Source organism: Hypanus sabinus, chromosome 10 (assembly GCF_030144855.1).
Source record: "Hypanus sabinus isolate sHypSab1 chromosome 10, sHypSab1.hap1, whole genome shotgun sequence".
Taxonomy (NCBI): Eukaryota; Metazoa; Chordata; class Chondrichthyes; order Myliobatiformes; family Dasyatidae; genus Hypanus; species Hypanus sabinus.
This window is the reverse complement of record NC_082715.1, coordinates 146,429,783-146,450,046: the sequence shown is the minus strand read 5'-3', so window position 1 is coordinate 146,450,046 and position 20,264 is coordinate 146,429,783. Positions and strand designations below refer to the sequence as shown.

The following is a 20,264-nucleotide window of genomic DNA, read 5'->3' as shown; positions in this document are numbered from 1 at the left end:
CTACGGAAAGGCTATGAAGGGATGAGGCAGGAACTAGCGAAATTAAATTGAAAACAGACGTGCAAGGGTGAAAGCACAGAAGCAATGTGCAGGAAGTTTAGGGACCACTTGTGCTGGGTTCAGGTTATGTTTGACCCACTGATATAAGGAGAAAATGGTAGGAAAAGGGAACCGTATGTGTTCCTCCAGTTTGTTGTACGCGTTGATTTGACTACTGGTCCCGGAGAATTGGAGAACGGCAAATGTAGTTCCCTTCTTTAAAAAAGGTAATAGGGAGACTCCTGGGAACTATAGACCAGTGAGTCTTAGCTCGTTGGTCTGCAAACTATTGGAGAAGATTCTTAAGGATAGGATCTACGAGCATTTGGAGAAGTGCAGTCGACTCAAGGATAGTCGATTTTGTGAAGGGAAGGGCGAGCCTCACGACCCTAATTGAGTTTTTTGATGAGCTAACAAAAGCAATTGATGAGGGTAGGACGGTAGATGTTGCCTGCATGGATTTTAGCAAGGCATTTGACAAGGTCCCCCACGAGAGACTCATCCAGAAAGTCATGAGGCATGGGATCTGTGGAGCCTTGGCTATTTGGATTAAAAAAGGGCTTACAGGAAGAAAGCAGAGTGTAGTAGTGAAAGGAGCGTATTCCGTCTGGAGGTCGGTGACTAGTGCACTGCCACAAGGACCCCTGGGAACCCTGCTCTTTGTGATTTTTATGTTACCTGGATGAAGAGGCCCAAGGATGGGTGAGTAAGTTTGCGGATGACACGAAGATTGGAGGAGTTGTGGATGGAGCTGTAGGTTGTCGAAGGCTACAAGAGGATATAGACAGGGTGCGGAGTTGGACAGAAAAGTTGCAGATGGAGTTCATTCCGGATAAGTGTGAGGTGATGTATTTTGGAAAGACAAACCAGAACGATGAGTAGAGGGTTAATGGTCGGTTACTTAAGAGTCTGGATGAACAGAGGGACCTTGGGGTACAAATCCATGCATAGCTCAAGTTTGCTGCACAGGTTGATAGGATAGTTAAGAAGGCCTATGGGATGTTAGGCTTCATTCATAGGGGGGTTGACTTCAAGAGTGGAGAGGTCATGTTGCAACTCTACAAATCTCTGGTGAGACCACACTTAGAGGATTGTGTTCAGTTCTGGTTACCTCATTATAGGTAGGATGTGGAATCTCTGGAGAAGATGCAGAGGAGATTTACCAAGAAGTTCCCTGGGTTGGAAAACAAATCGAATGAGGCAAGGTTAGCAGAGCTGGGACTTTTCTCCTTGGAGCGTATAAGGTTGAATGGGGACTTGATAGAGGTGTACAAGATTATGGGAGGCATAGATAGTGTGGATAGCCAGTAGCTGTTTCCCAGGGCACGAATAGCAAACACCAGTAGGCATATGTACAAAGTTAAGGGAGTGACGTTTAAGGGAGAAATCAGGAGTAATTTTTTATACAGAGTGTTGTAGGTGCCTGGAATGACTTGTCAGGGATGGTGGTAGACGCTAAAACATTAGGAGTATTTAAGAGGCTCTTGGACAGGCACATGCATGAAAGAAAAAATAGAGGGTTACGGGGTAGTGTGAGTTTTGTATTTTTTAAAGGAATATATGGGTCGGCACAATATCGAGGGCTGAGGAGCCTGTACTGTGCCGTAGTATTCTAGTGTTCTAGTGTTGCTATGGGCAGGTGACTTGGACTATATACAATACTCCAACTAAGGCTTCGCAATAATCTTATACAACTTTAATGCTTCGTCCAAACTCTTGTACTCAATATTTACTTTGATCTACGAAGGCCAATATGCCAAAAGCTCTTTTTACAGAGTACTTAACTACGACGCCACTATGAAGAAATTATGGATCGGCAATCCTTCTGTTCTACCGTACTCCTAAGGCCCTACAGTTCCTCGTCTGTCCAACCTAGTTTGTCCTCACTTTCTCTTGAATAATCACCATCTGACATTTTCAGCTTGTTTTCCCAGCTGATCCAGATCCCACTGCAGGGTTCAATGACCTTATTCGCCGTTCACTACCTCCCCGATCTTGCTGTTGTCCACAAATTTGATGACCTAGATTGCATTATGATTCGGTTCGTTGATATAGATGACAAACAACAACGTACATAACACCAATCCCTGAGGTACACCACTAGACACAGGCCTCCACTCGGAGAGGCAAACATCGACTACCACTCTCTGGCTTTTCCAGTGAAGCGAATATCTGATCCAGATTACTACCTGATACTGAATGACAAGCATCCTAACTTTGATAACAACCTCCCATATGGGACCTATGTCACCGGCCTTGCTATAGTCCATTTAGGAAATCTCCACTTTCTTTCCTTCATCAAACCTTTTGATAACGTTCTCGGAAATCTCTAAATAATTCATTAGACATGACCCACCTCGCACACTGCATGTTGATTATTCATTATTAGACTCTGTTTTTCTCCAAATGCCTATAAACCTAATCGCTTAGAATCCAGTGCAATAACCTGCCTACAACTAACGTCAGGCTCAACTGCCTATAATTGCCAATCTTATTCTTGGAGAGCTTCTTGAACAGCGGAACAAAATTGGCTACACTCAGCTGAAGCTAAGGACATTTTAAAATGTTTGCTGGGTCCCCTGAACTTTCTGCACTAGACTCCCACATGGTCCGAGAACACTTCTTCAGCTCCTGGGGATATATCCACCATACGTTACCATAAAAAATCCATTTGTGATCTCCCTAATCCCTTTCAGCTTCATGGACACTCTGATCGGAAACTAGTCACTTACTATCCGTTTGCTCGCAATATACATGTAGAAACTCTTGGGATTTCCTATGCTTTGTCGACCAGAGCTACCTCATGCCTTCTTTCAGCCATCCTAATTTGCTTCCTCAGTGTTCTCTTATGCTCCTTAAAAGTACACTTTTTAGACTCCAGGTCATTTATATACATCTCAAACAACAAAAGTAGCAGCTCAGGCCTCTGCATAACTCTACTAATAATAGTCTCCGGCTAGAATGGGTCCCTTCAACCATTATCCCCTGGCGTCTATGCGCAAGTAGTTTATGAATACAAAGAGACAATTCTCCACGGACTCCATGTTTCCTAATCTTCCGGATTAGTTTCCTGAGAGGGACTTTGTCAAAAGCCTTACAAAAATCCATGTAATCAACATCCACAGCCCTACCCTCATCAAGTTATCTCGTAATATTGTCAAATAAGTCGAAATTGGCAAGGCACGACCTGCAACGTACAAAGCCTTGTTGGCTTTCCCTGGTTAGGGTGGAAATTTCCAAATGCTCATATATCCCATCCCGAAGTATTTTCTCCCGCAATTTCTTACTACTGACGTGCGCTTTCTGGTCTATAGTTCCGAGGATTTTCCCTTGTTCCCTTCCGATACAGAGGTGCATCATTAGTCACTCGTCAGTCCTCTGGGATCTCGCCTATGGCCAGAGGCCACGAAGATACTGGTCAAGGCACCAGCCATCTCGTTTCCTGACTCCTTCTTTAACCAACGGTAACTCCCAACTGGACCTGGGGACCGATCTACCTTAATAATAGGAGGCCGAAAACCTCCTTCTTCTTAACATCGAAATTCCCCAACATATTTATACAGTCAGCACTACATTATCTTGAAAAGATGGTTTCCTTTTTGCGATCTTGCATACATGTAATATTACGTTGCAGGTTCACTGATTTACACGTCATATTGGTACGACAATTAACGCTAGATGTTAGAAATCTAAAACAAAACCATACATGCTGGAGACGCCGTTCAAGCTGCATCTGCGGAAAAAGAAACTGAGTTTGTGTTTCTGATCCCGCACCAGCCATCAGGATATCTGATGAATTGAATTGTCAGCAATAGCTCTTCTTACACAGTGGCTTCCTGCCCTGCAGAGTATTCCCTACATTTTCTGTGTTTAAGTTTATCTGCACCTTCACTGTTCCGAGCATGCCCTTCGGCATTTCGCAATGAGCTGAGTTTCATTTTTTTCGACGACCCACAATTTGTATTTATGCAATGAATAGAAATGCTAATCTTGAGGAAGATCCGCGAAGGAATTCTTATGTATCCCCGTGACCTTGCAGAATCTAAGCACTTGTATTCACTTATACCTTTCCTTGCCTGTGGCTCCCGGGCATCGGGTTAGCATAACGGTTAGCGCAACACTACAACAATAGTTCGGGCTTCACTTTTGGCGTTGCGTGCAGGAGTTTGTTCCTTCTTCCCGTGAACTGCGTGGGGTTCTTCTTGGTGCTCCGGTTTCCACCCACAGTTCAAAAACGGTCCCGTTACTAGATTAATTGATCATCGTAAATTTTCCCGGGTTTAGGCTAGTTTTAAACAGGTAGGCTGCTCGACGGTGTGGCTCATTGGAGCGGAAGCGCCTGTTCCGTGCTGTATCTCTGAATAAATAAAAAACTGTGATTCACCACCTTTCTATTGATGAGGTGTGCCATTCGTTTTCTCTTCATCCTCTCCGGACATTTACTTTGTTCTCTGTGGCCTCCCTATCCTCTATACTTCAAGCATTTACACTTTCTATTGAACTAAAATACAGAGCAGCAAGAACCTGCAGCAGAACCGAAAGGACGTCGCCCACCATTACACTAGATTGTGCCTTGTATCCTGGGCCAGATTCACCTGTTCAAAACATTGGAGGCACCATTGTTTGTGGGTTGTAGGGAAAACATGATTTGTATAAAGAGAAATATAAACTGTTCAAATATGGTTTATTTTAATTTATTATTTTAATTATTCGATTCTTTGTTGTTTCAGGAACTAATTTTAATCAAAACGTTAGTTTAAGTCTTTAATATCATGCTCCAATTTTAATATACCTTACAAAGGTGTCAATTACTTTAATGGCGGGGCATTCGGTAATGTATTAAAGATAACTGGCCGTCGGCTTCCTGAAAGCTGAAACGCCAGAACAACAGACCACAGGGAAGACAAATGTTATTTAACCCTTTCTCCTGAGAGAATTTACGTACACGGATGGTGATGTCATTGCGTGGTCCCGCCTTGGCTGCTTAAAAAGACCAAAAGACATAGGCCAAGGATTAGGACATCTGGCCCAATGCAGGGATGGAGATCTCGTCAGAAACATTGAGGGATTTCATCAGGTAGTGATAGATTAGTTGCAGAGTCAACATGTGTGAAGAAATTGCGCAGTCTGGCCCTCTTTTCTCTAGATATTTACGAGAATGTGTGCAACTCTCGATGAAAATTAATATTCTTACAGATCTTAACATACTCAATGAACAGAAGATTTTTTTTTCCTAGATGAGGAGTCCATAACCATTGCTGTAGTCTCAGATCAGGCGTTTGCATCTAGGAACAGATGTGAAAAACGCCTTCTGCAGGAATTCTGCCTCAGGGGCGTTCCGTCATGTTCCCAGAAACGGCAGCTTCGCACAGCCTGCACCCCACTCAACCACACGCACTCAATGTGCTGACCATGGTGTTACTCGCCAGCCAGCTTCATTAAATTCATTCACCAGATAACAGATTTCTCAATATTAAGGAAAAGGGCAGGAACATGTTGCTGAGATCTAATATCAACCAGTACTTGATGAATATCTGGATGCGTTGGAGGAACAAAATGCTCTATTCCTCTTCCCAGTTTTATGGTTCATAACCAATACAGTCAGAGCACGATATCAGCTGCCCCTCCGCTGGTTTAATTCAACCGCTGACACGCAAGAACAATATATTTTTATTTTTAGTAGCAAAAGAATCCGGGTTACATTTACAAAGTGAAAATGTCTTATTCCGCCATAATGTAAAGTACGACCGTAAGAAAGCCGCTTGCAAACAGAAAGGAATCAATCGTGGAACTTCACCAGAGCACTTTTCTTGTGAGTTCCACTGGGAGGCGATCAGCGTGAGGTAACAGTTGAGGATGTAGGTCTGGTGGGTATCCCGGACGGCTCGGGTTGTCTGGACACCAGCAACGACATTCTGGTCCATTTCTCAGACACCTCCACCTGTCTAAGAGAATAGTTATTGACTAGTCACAATACAGTCACAATCTGTCCTTCAATCTCGGGTGGAAGAACAGCAATCGAAGGGCAGACAATTTCCACCTGGAGTGACAAAGAAATGTCCATATTAAAGAACGATAACAAATCGTCAGTCAGTCATTTATTATTTGATGGTTTGACCTGCGGCCTCTCGAATGGCAAGTTGCGGGTTAAAGTCCCACACTGAAGATGTTTGGAAAACGTAGACTGACCTTGTAGAAAGGTGCCGAATGCGTGTCAAACAATCGGCATTACGTAGGTGAGGTGACAGTACACGACCTTTGGGAGGGTCATTTTCAAGAGAAGCAGGAGCGAGGGAGATCATTCCTCTGGACAATATTTATAACTTAATTTTTTTTTAATCAATGAACTATCTGCAGTGCAATTCTCAGACCTTCCCGTGCCCGAATCGGCAGCGCAGTTGCAGGAACAATTCGAATATATATATTTATTTATTTCTATGACCTAATATTTATTTTAATGTGGATTATCAGTTGCACATCAACTACCAGTTTAACAGAGAAATGTCGTCATCTAGATCCTTGACTGTACAAGAAGACTGGAGGTCGCTCTGCTGCATGGGTTTTAACTAATTGAACCGGGATACCGGGGTTTTCTCCGAGCCTTTCCCCATGTGTTGGCATAGCCGCAAGGCATCGGAGATTTGAGATCTGAGTGTTCCTTCTCCGAGATGAGCTGCCAAGCATGGTTAACGAGCTCCTTCTGCTCGAAACGACTAATGTAGTATCGGATCGATAAACGCCTTTACATTACATTGCGATCAATTCCCGAATTCTTGGGCTCACCAGTTATACTGAATAAGCAGTCTTCTTGAGCTGGACCGATTCACCTACATTTTCTCTGTATCTCTTGAAACATTTCCTATCGGTGCTCATCTCCAAGCGGATTTTAAACCTCGAAATTGTTGCTGCGCCTGTCACTTCCTCTGGCAGGTATTTCCACATCGTCACCACCTTTGCGATGGACACTTATCCATAGGTCCTCTTTGATATTCCCCTCTCACCTTAAGCCCATCCACTCCGATTTTAGGAGCCGTGTAAACGGGAAATGCACTTTGACCTTTCACCCTATATATTCCCGTCACGATTTAATAAACCTCTATAATGTCAATACCAGCCTACATGCGTTAAAGGAAAGCAATCCCAGAATGTCCCAGTGGTTCATTATAATTCAAGACGTCCATTCCATGTGGTAAACTACTACCATGCTCACATCAATCATTTCGGTGCCATCTTTAAAACAGCAATGTAAATTCGGGATCTGTGACTTCTAACGCACAAAACCACTTTACTGTTCCTAAGCATTACTTGCCTTTCCATGTGCGTATAGATCCTGTCTCGCAGAATTAGCGGCAGTAACTTTCCCACCACTAATGTTGGGAGTACAAGGCTGTAATTCCGTTGCTTATCCTTAAAGTTTCGCTTAAATAAAGAGGCAACATCAGCTAACCTTTAGGTTTCCAAACCACATCTAGAAACGTACAGGCATAGAAAAGCTACAGCACAGTTCAGGCACTTCGGCCCACAAAACTGTGCTGAACACCTCAGAACTACATAGGCCTACCCATTAGCCTCTGTTTTTCTAAGCTCCATGTACCTGTCCAGGAGTATCTTTAAAAACCCTATCATTTCCGCTTCCATCACCGCAGCCGGCAGGCCATTCCACGCACTCACCACTCTCTGTGTAAAAAAATCTACCCCTGACATCTCTTTTGTACCTACTTCCAAGCCCCTGAGAACTGTGCCCTCTCGTGCTAGCCATTTTAGCCCTGGGAAAAAGCCTCTGACTACCAACATGATCAATGCCTCTCGTTATCTTATACAGCTTCTCATTGTCTTGAACACCTGTGGTTAACAAAGACACAACAAGTCTCTGCAAAAGATCTAGCAAACTGCACCCAAGCTCGCTACACGTTTTTGGATACAGAGAGCAAGATCAAGGGTTTATTCATCGTTCTCCTCTTCAAAAACAGAAACATCGATTTTGCTTTATATCATTACCTTTCAGGGCATCAGTCTGCTCGTCCTTGAGCTTTCCCGCTTCCACGACTTTTCCTCATTAAAGTAGAATAGAAGCATTCATTTAGGTCCTCCTTTGTCTCGACAAACAAACTAATTCCAAAGTGGGCCATTTGTCTCCCCAGCTCCTTCTTTTGTTTTTTTATATATTTAAAGAATCTCTTATGATCAACTTACCCGTCAAGGACGTCTTATGGCCGTTTTCGCTCTTGATTTCGTCATTAACTGGACTCCAGCATTCCTCGTTTTCCCAACAGTTTTTGCTACATCCCAGACGGCTATTCCATTCTGTTCAACAGACTTCAATTTCCCGCCATTATTTAGGGCTCCTGAATACTACCTACCTTGCCGTTCACTGCTATATTGGCCTTGAATTCTCTGTATCCCATTTTCAAAAGCTTCCGACTTGCCAAACTTCACTATGCCTGCTAACGGCTTCTCCGAATTGATCTTTGAGAGTTCCGGTCTAATCCCATCAAATTTTACTTTGCTCAAAGTTAGGCATTTAACTTCAGAACTAAAAGTGTCTCTTTCTCAAAAGTTGTTTAAAATCTAATGGAATTATGGTGACTGGTTCCAAACCGACACCACCAGTCGCTTGTCAAGTCTCATTTCCCAACAGGAAGTCGATTCTGATCCTGCAATAGAAAAAATGGACCCGTTTAACTAAATTCTGTATTTCTGTATTCTGCTGAAGATTGTTACTGCTAACGGTCAGTGCAGCTGCTTTTCTTTCGATCTACCTCGTGCTATCCTGGCCCAGCCAGTGTTTACGGCGATATTGTAAGTGAAATTAATATGTTTTAACCTCACCATATTCGTATGCTTGGAGTTTGTGAAAGGAAAACGTACAGATATGAATTTTACTTGCAAATTGATATGAATAGAAAAAGATATGAATTGCAAATTCAAGGACATAATAATTGGAGAAAGTAAAGGAGATTTGCTCTGTACCTAATTCATGCACTAACTTGGTCCGTACACAATGAAGCATTCACAGAAAATTAACTCAAGAATCAGATGCAAACTATATTACCCTCCACACAACTCTGTCAAATACTCCCAGATCAGAAACAGCGCGGTTTGGCTATTGGGAGATAACCTGAAACCTGCTGCATCGATTACTGTGGAAACATATCGATTATATAAAGTTGTGGAGGGATGTTCCAGCCATGCAACCCAACGCAGCAGTTAATATCTCCAAATAATAGCCCAAATTCAGTAGTTTATTTAGATGATTGCTGCAAATGTAACTAAGTTTAATGCAAATGATTAAAGTTCCTTCAGGCAATTTTGATTAATGTTATTGTAACAACAAATAGAATTCGCATCATGTATGTTCTTTCCACGTTCGCAGGGCTTATGACACCTGTACCACAGTAATCTACGGTGAGGCGCAACAAAGCTCCGCGGAAACGGTCGTTTCTGTTGTTCATCATGCTAATACATGATAGAAGACTTGCAATTGTTCGCTCCATTTGGTAACATCAATGTACTTATTTCTATTAGAGTTGTGTGCTCAAGGTTTAAATGCAGCTGTTCCCTTCAAGTTAATCTCATTCGGTGTTTTGTTAATGTGCATATAGATGAATTTAAGGTGCAAGCAACAAATCTCAGTGGTTTTCTCTTTGGAATTAGCGGACACATGATGGCGACTCTGTATATTATTCCGAAAGAGTTCTGCCACTTACCTATTGACAGAATAAGTTCACTGACTCGTTTTCTTATGTAAAAATCAGTTGCAAAGAGGACATGAACTTTTGGGTTCGAAAATCGCCCTTTAAAATCTGTGTTGCTTTGAGATATTTGGTTAGCTGCTGGTTGACAGATTCTAATTATGTGGTCCGACAGGAATTGAGAGATATCCCCATATCCCAGGTTAGCTCCACCTTCAAAGTTCTGGAGGCACTCGAAAGGCCTGGCATAATCTTTTTCATTCTTTCTCAATCTTTTTATTATTATTATTAATCATGAGGACAAAATACAAATGATATATTAATTTAAAAAATTACAAACATACAAATTCCATTACAGATGAAAAAAGACATAAACAATAGTTACAGTATAAATGGCTTTACCAAGACATAAACCATACAGTATATGTATGAACATGCTAAGTCTAGATATTTCATAATATATGATATAAAAAAACAGAAAAAAGAAAAAAATATATATACATAATGCACAATTAACTAATCTAATAATCTAATGACTAATAAAGCAGAAAAGAGAAGCAATAAAAAAGAAGAAAAAAAAAGAAACGTTGGGAGAAAAAATGGGATGTTTTTAATATCTCACAAGAATAAATAAACATCAGTGCCGTCACTTCCGGTCCTCTCAACATACATAACCTAAAAGCTGGAAAGTCAAATGAACTTGGAACGTGGTCATATTACATCATATGAAAATATTGAATAAATGGTCTCCATATCTTTTCAAATTTAATAGAAGTATCAAAAACACCACTTCTAATTTTTTCTAAATTTAAACATAACATAGTTTGAGAGACCAATTAAATACAGTGGGAGGGTTAATTTCCTTCCAATTCAAAAATATAGATCTTCTAGCCATCAGAGTTAGAAATGCAATCATTGGACGGGCGGAAGAAGATAAATGCAGTGAGTCCATCATTGGTAAACCAAAAATTGCGGTAATAGGATGAGGTTGTAAATCAATATTCAAAACTGCAGAAATAATATCAAAAATATATTTCCAATATTTTTTCAAAAGCGAACATGACCAAAACATATGAGTTAGAGTCGGGTTTTCAGATTGACATCTATCACAAATAGGATTTATGTAAGAGTAAAAATGAGCTAATTTATCCTTGGACATATGGGCCCTATGTACGACCTTAAATTGTATTAATGAATGTTTGGCACATATCGATGACGTATTAACTAACTGAAGAATTCTATCCCAATTCTCACTAGGAATAATAAGGTTAAGCTCTCTCTCCCAATCCATTTTGGTCTTATAAAGGGGCTCTGAACGTATCTTCACAATTATATTATAAAGTTTTGAAATAAGCCCTTTTTGAAAAGGGTCTAATTCAAACAAACTCTCCAAAATATTTGAAGGCACAAAATTTGGAAACGTAGGGAGTACAGTACTTAAAAAATGTCTAATCTGTAAAAATCTAAAAAAAAATGAAATCTAGGCAAGTTATATTTGTTGGATAATTGCTCAAAAGACATAAAACAACTGTCCAAATATATATATATTCCTCATTTATATGGCAAAATAAAAATCCCAGGTTAGGTAAAATATATTTACAGAAGACAAAGAAGGAAGGCGGGTTAGCATTACCAAATTTCAGGTTTTATTATTGGGCAGTTAATATTAGATATTTGTCATGTTGGTTGAAAGATTGGGGTGGATCGTTTGGCCCTCATTGGATGAGTTTAGAAATTAAATCTGTATCAGGTTATGCTCTGGGTTCTATTTTAGGGATTTCTCTCCCTTTTGCTCTCTCTAAATTGCCGAAACGAATTGACAACCCGATAGTTAAACATACTTTACGTATATGGTTTCAATTTCGGAAATTTTTCGTGTTGACTCAATTCGTTTTAAGTAGTCCTATTGCATTTAATTGCTTTTTCCACCCTTCCATTATAGATCAAGCTTAATTGGCTTGGAAAACTAAGGGATTGCTAAGATTTTCTGATTTATTTTTGAACAATTGTTTTATGCCTTTTGGGCCTGGCATAATCTATTCTATCTGTCGCTTTCAATTCCATTGCGTTAAACTTCCTTTCTTTTTATGCCCCTGAAAATGACACAAAACTGTAGAGTTTATTCTTCTCTTCTCTGAGGAGTGAGGGAAGTCTCTGAAAATAGGATAACAACATTCATGGCTTATATACCTGATCTACACTGCATTATTCTGCTAATAGCTCTTCATGTCCCAAACCTATATCCTTCGTAATTTGCTATGTTCGTTGTTTTGACGATTATTAAGACCGAAGCATTTATTTCCCTGTACTGCCTGATCTGTGAGACGAAAAAAATTAAAACATTCACTTCCAGAATGTCTGCTTAATTCTTATAAACACATCATCAGCATAATGGGCACCGTTGTATGACGTGGGCGATCTATCTCAAGATTATATTTTGCAATTTTTCTGCAGAAGTGGTTGCCATTTCTTTCTCCCAGGCAGTTTCTTTTCAAGTCGGTTGAACACAGCCATTGTCAATACTCTTCAGAGATTGTCTGCCTGTGGTCAGTGGTCGCATAACCAGGCCTTCTGCTATGCACCAGTTGCTCATACGACCTTACGCTGCCTGCTCGACTGCATCACGTGACATTGATCGCGGGGCTAAGCAGCTGTGACAGGGTGACCTGCAGGCTAGCGGTGGGACGGAACGCCTTACATCTCCTTAGGCAGAGAGTAATCTTCACCTTGCTATATGCTATGTACATTAAATGGAATAAGGCACCTGTGGTGACATGCAAATATAGTTCCCCATATTGACTTAAGGTTGTAAGAATTTATAGTGAACTACCCTCGGCACCAGCTGAATCCAATTGATTCACTTTTAATTATTCACAACACGCAATAAGCAGTCTGCTCGATTCAATACCTCTCTCAATTTTCCTTCTGAATATCTTCACTAAAGTGGAGTGATTAGGGAGCAGCTGAAAAATAAGCTTTCAAAAATCTTTGCAAGCTCTGTACATCGGATTGGTACTGAGTTTTCTAAAAATATACAGGTAAGTGGCTTGGCCTTCCTTGACAATCCGACAGACCCGTTAATAATTACCAGTACTTTTCTCATCATCTCTTGGTTTCAAAAATCTCGGACATACCATCTTTAATATTGGAGCGAGTTTGCGTATGTTTCCTGCTACCAGCAGATTCCCGGAAAGGTTCCTCGGTATCTGTTCTGGTATTATTCGGGGAGCAGCATTTACCGAGGCTACCGAGTTCCGAACCATTTCGACGGCTCAGTATCCGTCAACACGGCAACATTGACAATATCGAGCGTCCAGTCGGAGGATGCGGCAGACTATTACTGTGCGGTGGGGATAAATAATGTTAACATCTTCGGCAAAGGAACGAGGCTGGGAGTTGGCAGTAAAAGATCAAATCAATGCGCTTGTCCTTTTGGTACTTACGTGAACAATAATTAAAACTGTGTCTTCTAAGGGTGGCTTCGAAACAAATGGTGGCTGTTTTCAAATATCCAGCCACGAGTAACGGTCCTTTGATAATTTAATTGAACTCGCGCGGCCGAACCGCCAAATGCCGCTCTGTTGTTTCTATAGTTTGAGCTGGCTTTGTAGAAGCAGAAATGCTAATTGCTAAACCAGGTGCAGAATTATTTCTATCATTAGTATATAAGTATAATCCTAAATTCCCGAATTTTAATTGCGTCAGTTGGTGGATGCACCTTTGCTGATGACACAATTTTGGGCTGATTCCCGTCTGAACCCTAACCTATCTGGGTACAAGTTGATTAGGGAGTTAACATTGGCATGTGCTAAAGGTAATGCAGTCGTTATCGGAGATTTCAACATGCAGGTGAACTGGGAGAATCAGGTAGGTGCTGGACCCCAGGATAGGGAGTTTGTGGAGTGTCTAAGGGATGTATTTTTCGAACAGCTTGTGCTTGAGCCAACCAGGAACGAGGCTATTTTGGACTTGGTGATGTCTAATCAACAGGAATTGATAAGTGATCTTGAAGTAAAGGAGCCATTAGGAAGTAGTGATCATAACATGATAAGTTTTTATCTACAATTTGAGAGGGATAAGGGCAGATCAGAGGTGTCAGTGTTGCAATTAAATAAAGGAGACTACGGAACCATGAGGGAAGAGCTGGCCAAATTTAAATGGGCGGATGCCCTGGCAGGAAAGACAGTGGATCAGCAGTGGCAGATATTCTTGGGGATAATACAAAAGATGCAAAAGCAGTTCATTCCAATGAGAAGGAAGGATTCAAAGAGGGGGAAGGGGCCACAGTGGTTGACAAAGGAAGTCAGAGATTGTATAGCATTAAAGAAAAAGAAGTATGACAGGGCTAAGATGAGTGGGAATACAGATGATTGGGAAAGTTTTAAGGAACAGCAGATCTTAACTAAAAAAGCAATACGGAGAGAAAAAAATCAGGTATGAGCTCAGTCTAGCCAGGAATATAAAAGGGGATAGCAAAAGCTTTTTTAGCTATGTGAAGAGAAAGAAAATAGTTAAGAACAATGTTGGCCCCTTGAAGAATGAATTGGGAGAAATTGTTAAGGGAAACAGGGAAATGGCAACAGAATTTAATGCGTACTTTAGATCTGTCTTCACCAGGGAGGACACAAGCAATCTCCCAGATGTATGGATGGGCCAGGGTCATAAGATATCAGAGGAATTGAGACAGATTGACATTAGGAAAGAAACTGTGATGAGTAGACTGGTAGGACTGAAGGCTAATAAATCCTGGGTCCAGATGGTCTGCATCCGAGGGTTCTAAAAGAGGTGGCTCAAGAAATTGCGGATGCATTGGTAATCATTTTCCAATGTTCCTTAGATTCAGAGTCAGTTCCTGAAGATTGGAGAGTGGCTAATGTTATCCCACTTTTCACGAAGGGAGGGAAGGAGAAAACGGAGAACTATCGCCCTGTTAGCCTAACGTCAGTCGTGGGGAAGATGCTTGAGTCCATTATTAAGGACGAAATAGTGGCACATCTTGAAATAGGATTAGGCCGAGCCAGCACGGATTTCCCAAGGGCAAATCATGTTTTACTAATCTGTTGGAGTTTTTTTAGGGTGTAACAAGGATGTTAGACGAGGGTAAACCAGTGGATGTTGTGTACCTAGATTTTCAGAAGGCATTCGATAAGGTGCCACATAGGAGATTGGTGAGTAAAATCAGAGCTCATGGCATTGGGGGCAGGGTTTCAACATGGATAGAAAACTGGTTGGCAGATCGAAAGCAAAGGGTAGCAGAGAATGGGTGTTTCTCGGACTGGATGGAGGTGACTAGTGGGTTACCTCAGGGCTCTGTATTGGGACCACAGCTCTTTACGATTTATGTCAACGATTTAGATGAGGGCATTGAAAACTATATCAGCAAGTTTGCTGACGATACTAAACTGGGTGGCAGTGTGACATGCGAAGAGGACGTTAGGAGAATACAGGGAGACTTGGATAGGCTGGGTGAGTGGGCAGATACTTGGCAGATGTCATTCAATGTGAATAAATGTGAAGTTATCCACTTTGGAAGCAGGAACAAGAGGGCAGAGTATTGTCTGAACGGTGTCGAGTTAGGTAAGGGAGAAATGCAAAGAGACCTAGGAGTCCTAGTTCACCAGTCAATGAAGGTGAATGAGCAAGTGCATCAGGCAGTGAAGAGGGCAAGTAGAATGTTGGCCTTTGTTACAAGGTGAATTGAGTACAAGAGCAAGGATGTCCTTTTGCATTTGTACAGGGCCCTGGTGAGACCACACCTGGAATATTGTGTACAGTTTTGTTCTCCAGGTTTAAGGAAGGACATTCTGGCAATTGAGGAAGTGCAGCGTAGATTCACTAGGTTGATTCCTGGGGTGGCAGGGCTGTCTTACGCAGAGAGATTGGAGAGATTGGGCTTGTACACGCTGGAATTGAGGAGATTGAGAGGGAATCTGATTGAAACGTTTAAGATAATTAAAGGATTTGATAGGATTGAGGCAGGAAATAAATTCCAGATGTTGGGAGAGTCCAGAACCAGAGGGCATGGATTGAGAAGAAGAGGTCAGTTATTTAAAACAGAGTTGAGGAAGAGCTTCTTCTCCCAGAGAGTTGTGGAGGTGTGGAATGCACTGCCTCGGAAGACGGTGGAGGCCAATTCTCTGGATGCTTTCAAGAAGGAATTAGATAGATATCTGATGGATAGGGGAATCAAGGGATATGGGGACAAGGCAGGGACTGGGTATTGATAGTGAATGATCAGCCATGATCTCAGAATGGCGGTGCAGACTCGAGGGGCCGAATGGTCTACTTCTGCACCTATCTGCTAGCTACTGATCACTACACCCTGGAGTGTTCTTTAAAAATCACAAACTTTCATAGACGAAGAAAGATAGATGATGAAGGCGATTGGCTCCAATGCAATAATCTAGAATGTTTCTGAAATTTTCCTCATTATACAGTTATCTCCGACACGCTGAAAATATGATTTTTTAATATCGTTCGCCACCTTCGTCAAGTTGTTCGTGTGTCTCCTTAAATTTTTTGAAAAAATAACAAAACGTACGATATTTGCCATCAGAGACATGGATAATGATGAACAAGGAAGTTAATGCAAATTCTTGAGTTGCCCAGAGAAACAGAATATCAAAAACAACTGATCAATTAGTCCATCAACTACAGGGAAACTCAGTGAGATGTCACTGAGGCGACTAACTGCCAGATTAATCATTGTCCTATTTTATATTTATTTTTTTTTTCATCGCCAGTTTGAGCCGTTAAAAGTTTATATTAAACTGCCAATAGATTTTTAAACCAACCTTCAGTGTTTTGCTGTAATAGAGTTAAATTTGAATCTGAATGAAATCTGAAAAATCTTGCACCATTTAAGACCAGAACTGGCTTCGAAACGTAGCTCGCAGACATTAGAATGGAAATTCTTAATCTTTAATGCTTTTGGTATGCTGGTATTTATAATCAGAGCATTGAGTATCGGAGCTGGGATGTAATGTTAAAGTTGCGCAAGGCATTGGAGAGGCCAAATTTGGAGTATTGTGTATCGTTCTGGTCACCGAATTTTAGGAAAGATATCAACAAAATCGAGAGAGTACAGAGCAGAGTTACTAGAATGTTACCTGGGTTTCAGCACCTAAGTTACAGAGAAAGGTTGAACAAGTTAGGTCTTTATTCTTGGGAACGTAGACGTTTGAGGGTGGTCTTGATAAAATTATGAGGGGGACAGATAGACTTGACGTGGATAGGTTTTTTCCATTGAGGGCAGGGGAGTTTCAAACAAGAGGACATGATTTGAGAGTTAAGGGGCAAAAATTTAGGGATAACAGGAGGGGGAAATTCTTTACTCAGAGAGTGCTAGCTGTGTGAACGAGCTTCCAGTAGAAGTGGTGGAGACAGGTTCGATATTGTGATTTAAAAAAAAATGGATAGGTATATGGACAGGAAAGGATTGGAGGGTTATGGGCTGAGTGCGAGTAGGTGGGACTAGGTTAGAGTAAGTGTTCGGCACGGACGAGGAAGGCTGAGATGGCCTTTTTCCATGCTGAAATTGTTACATGGTTATATGGTTATTAGCAGACGCCTTTTAGTATTTTATGTTTTCAACTGTTGGTATTATTTCTCCCTTACTTTGGAATGTCAATATGTGCAAACATGGCGGACAGACTTTTCTGCCAATTGTGATACTGAATCTTGGCAATTTAAAATCGTGAGCACTTCAGTCACCTTGTGGAAATCAATTTTCAAGAGGACTACCGTATCGTAAGAGTTTGAAGACATGCGTGGCTGATTGACCCGGAGAGCAATGTTGGCGAATATTATGGGCTTGCGCTTCGGTTTTTGATAGTGTCAACCATGCCCAGCAGGTCAAAGGGTAGACTAAGACTAAGAGTTCTCCTTTCGCCATCCAGGTTCTGGGGTTCACCTCACGGATAACAACCCTGGCAGGTCAAAGATTGTTACGGAAATCGCAATGAAACATCCCTCTCTATCTGTGTGCGACTCCTTCTATAGACATAGATTGAGGATCTTTACTACTGCCCCGAACGACAGCGGCATAACGGGAAGTAAATCAGAGGAATTAATCTATCATAAAAGTTGTCATTACACTACAAAATTGAACCACAGAACAGTGAGCTTTTCAACTTTGCACGAGAAATTACTTGAAAATCTGAAAGTAAACCACGTTGAGCGGTAGTTCTGAACCATATTAGATGAACACAGTTGTATTCCCTTTATTTACCACCTCGGTCGTGAACATTGTAAGAAAATGGTTTCGTCAGTGGTGAGTGTAAGTAGAAAGATCCGCTACACTCCACAAACCAAATTTGAATTATTTGCTTTAAGTTGAAAAATAATATTTCAGAAACAAAGCGTGTAACTTTCAACATGCATCTTAAACTGTCCAAAAATGATTTACTGTACAAACATGCTGTAATTTTATATTGCGCAAAGCAAACTTTATATTCCGATGGCTAAGAAGAATTAAATTCGCTATTCAAGGGGTTCCCAGTCTCGGGTCTATACATATCTCTGCTAATAATAGGGGTCCATGACTTTAAAAAGGTAGAGAGCTCCGTGTACTAATCCCCGATTTTAAGCAAAACATGCATTAGACTTCTGCCTCTTGTCTTGATGACTGAAGATTTGAATGAAGTGAAGGTGTCTAAGGTAGAAATAGAAACGGTGGAAGCTTAGGTCCCAATGGAAGCCACAATTAGTAGCCAGGTATAACCTCAGATTTTTATTCAACCTGAATCCAATGGACAACAACTACAAAGTATCCAAAGGTTGTTTGAATGAGAAAAAGTCAACATGATTTGAGAGGAACATGTATATTTCAAAATCAAAGGATAAGAACAAATGTGAAAAATCATTATATTTCAGTCAGAGGGGTGAATCTATAGAACAGTTGTAGTAAGAATTTAAAAACATGCACTACACTTAACAAATTTAAAAAATATTGATTAAGTTATTTAATGAACAAATATAAAATATATGATTTAAAGTGAATGGTTGTAATATAAATATATGATATTTGGAATTGGATTCTGTGTAAAAAGATTGTCAATTGTTTTTGATGTGATCATTGACGCCAAATATGTTGTTACGTAAGTAAGAGGGTTTGGCTTCATAAGCTGTACCCTATCGCTCTGTTTTAAAGAATATCTATGTTTTTTCTTGTAATTTTGTCCTATGAAATCATCGTTTTAAATTATGCTTTTTGTTATCTTCGTACTGACCGAAATATATTAATTTCATTCATTCATTCAATGCTGGTTAAAACCCCAGCCGAAATCATTGGTTTTACGCCACTATACATATTGTCTCCCAGTGTCACAAAAAAACAAACATCACCGGAGATTTTAGGTGGTAATTTTTTCACGTTTAATTTAACAGATTGAAATGGGAAAACGGAAAATAAATAGTTGTTCATTAAGTTGAAGGAATACATGAAATACCAAATGCATTTTAAACAAAGAGATGTTTTAACAGAAACAATTACTCAACCTATACTAAACTGGCACCTTGTTTTAAATAGATCCTCGGAGCCCCGCTGTCACCGTCCTCCGGCCTTCAGCCGAAGAAATTACGGGAAAGGGCACAGCGACACTGGTGTTTGGTGAGCCGTTTTAATCCGGGAGCTGTGGGCATTGAGTGGACCGTGGACAGACGTACGAAAAGCGATGGCGTTGAGACGAGCCCTGTCCTTCAGGACACGGACAACACGTTCAGTGTGAGCAGCTATCTGACTCTGCCAGCCTCAGAATGGAGCTCACACGAGTGTTACTCCTGCGTGGTTAAACACGAGGCTCTAGCAAACCCGTTTGCAGCAACGATCGAGAGATCCAACTGTATCTAAACCTATATTTCAAACTTAATAAAGATGAAAAGCTTATTTTATCCGTCTTTTCCTTCAGTAAATTAGTTTTAAAACATTATTCTTTTGCAGTTCAGTATTTGCGGTCAGATTCGACATTTAAGTTTCGTCAAGTTTAAATGCCATTCTATTAAATTAGTATAATTCTTAATTCAAAATCCAATGTTAATTAGTCTCAGTTGAAGGCATTCACAGATGTTTATCAAATGACCGTAATTTGAAGATTGCATTCTTGGTTCTTGCCAGACTGCTGATAATTTCGACCGCAGCTACCCAATAACATTAACGGTCCAGTCTGATATGCAACTTGTTTTCATGACTTTTCTTTCGAGATCCGAATGAAGCAGAAATATATTTTAAATCTCTCTTAAATGATATTGCCCTGATGTAAAAGAAAGAGCTATGAAAGCGCACACACGTGTACACACAGACGCACAGTCATTTGTCATGAAGGAACACATTCAATCGAGGACAATTGATGAATATAGAACTGGCGAAATTGGTGGGTCTGGGACGATCCTCATATTGCGTGAAGTGCAGCAGATATTGCTTCCAGAATAAGTACGAGTTTCTGTGAACGAATATATACGGCCTGTTTTCTGTGGCATTTAGATGAAAGGGAGGTAATGTCATTGAAACATCTAAAAATCTTTGGAAGCAGGTAA

General features: G+C 40.7%; 1 pseudogene; it reads left to right on the top strand.

Moving 5' to 3' along the window:
- LOC132401373 (Ig heavy chain C region-like) overlaps positions 1-19,581 on the top strand; it is a 29,393-nt pseudogene extending 9,812 nt beyond the window's left edge.
- Positions 19,582-20,264: the final 683 nt, after the last annotated feature.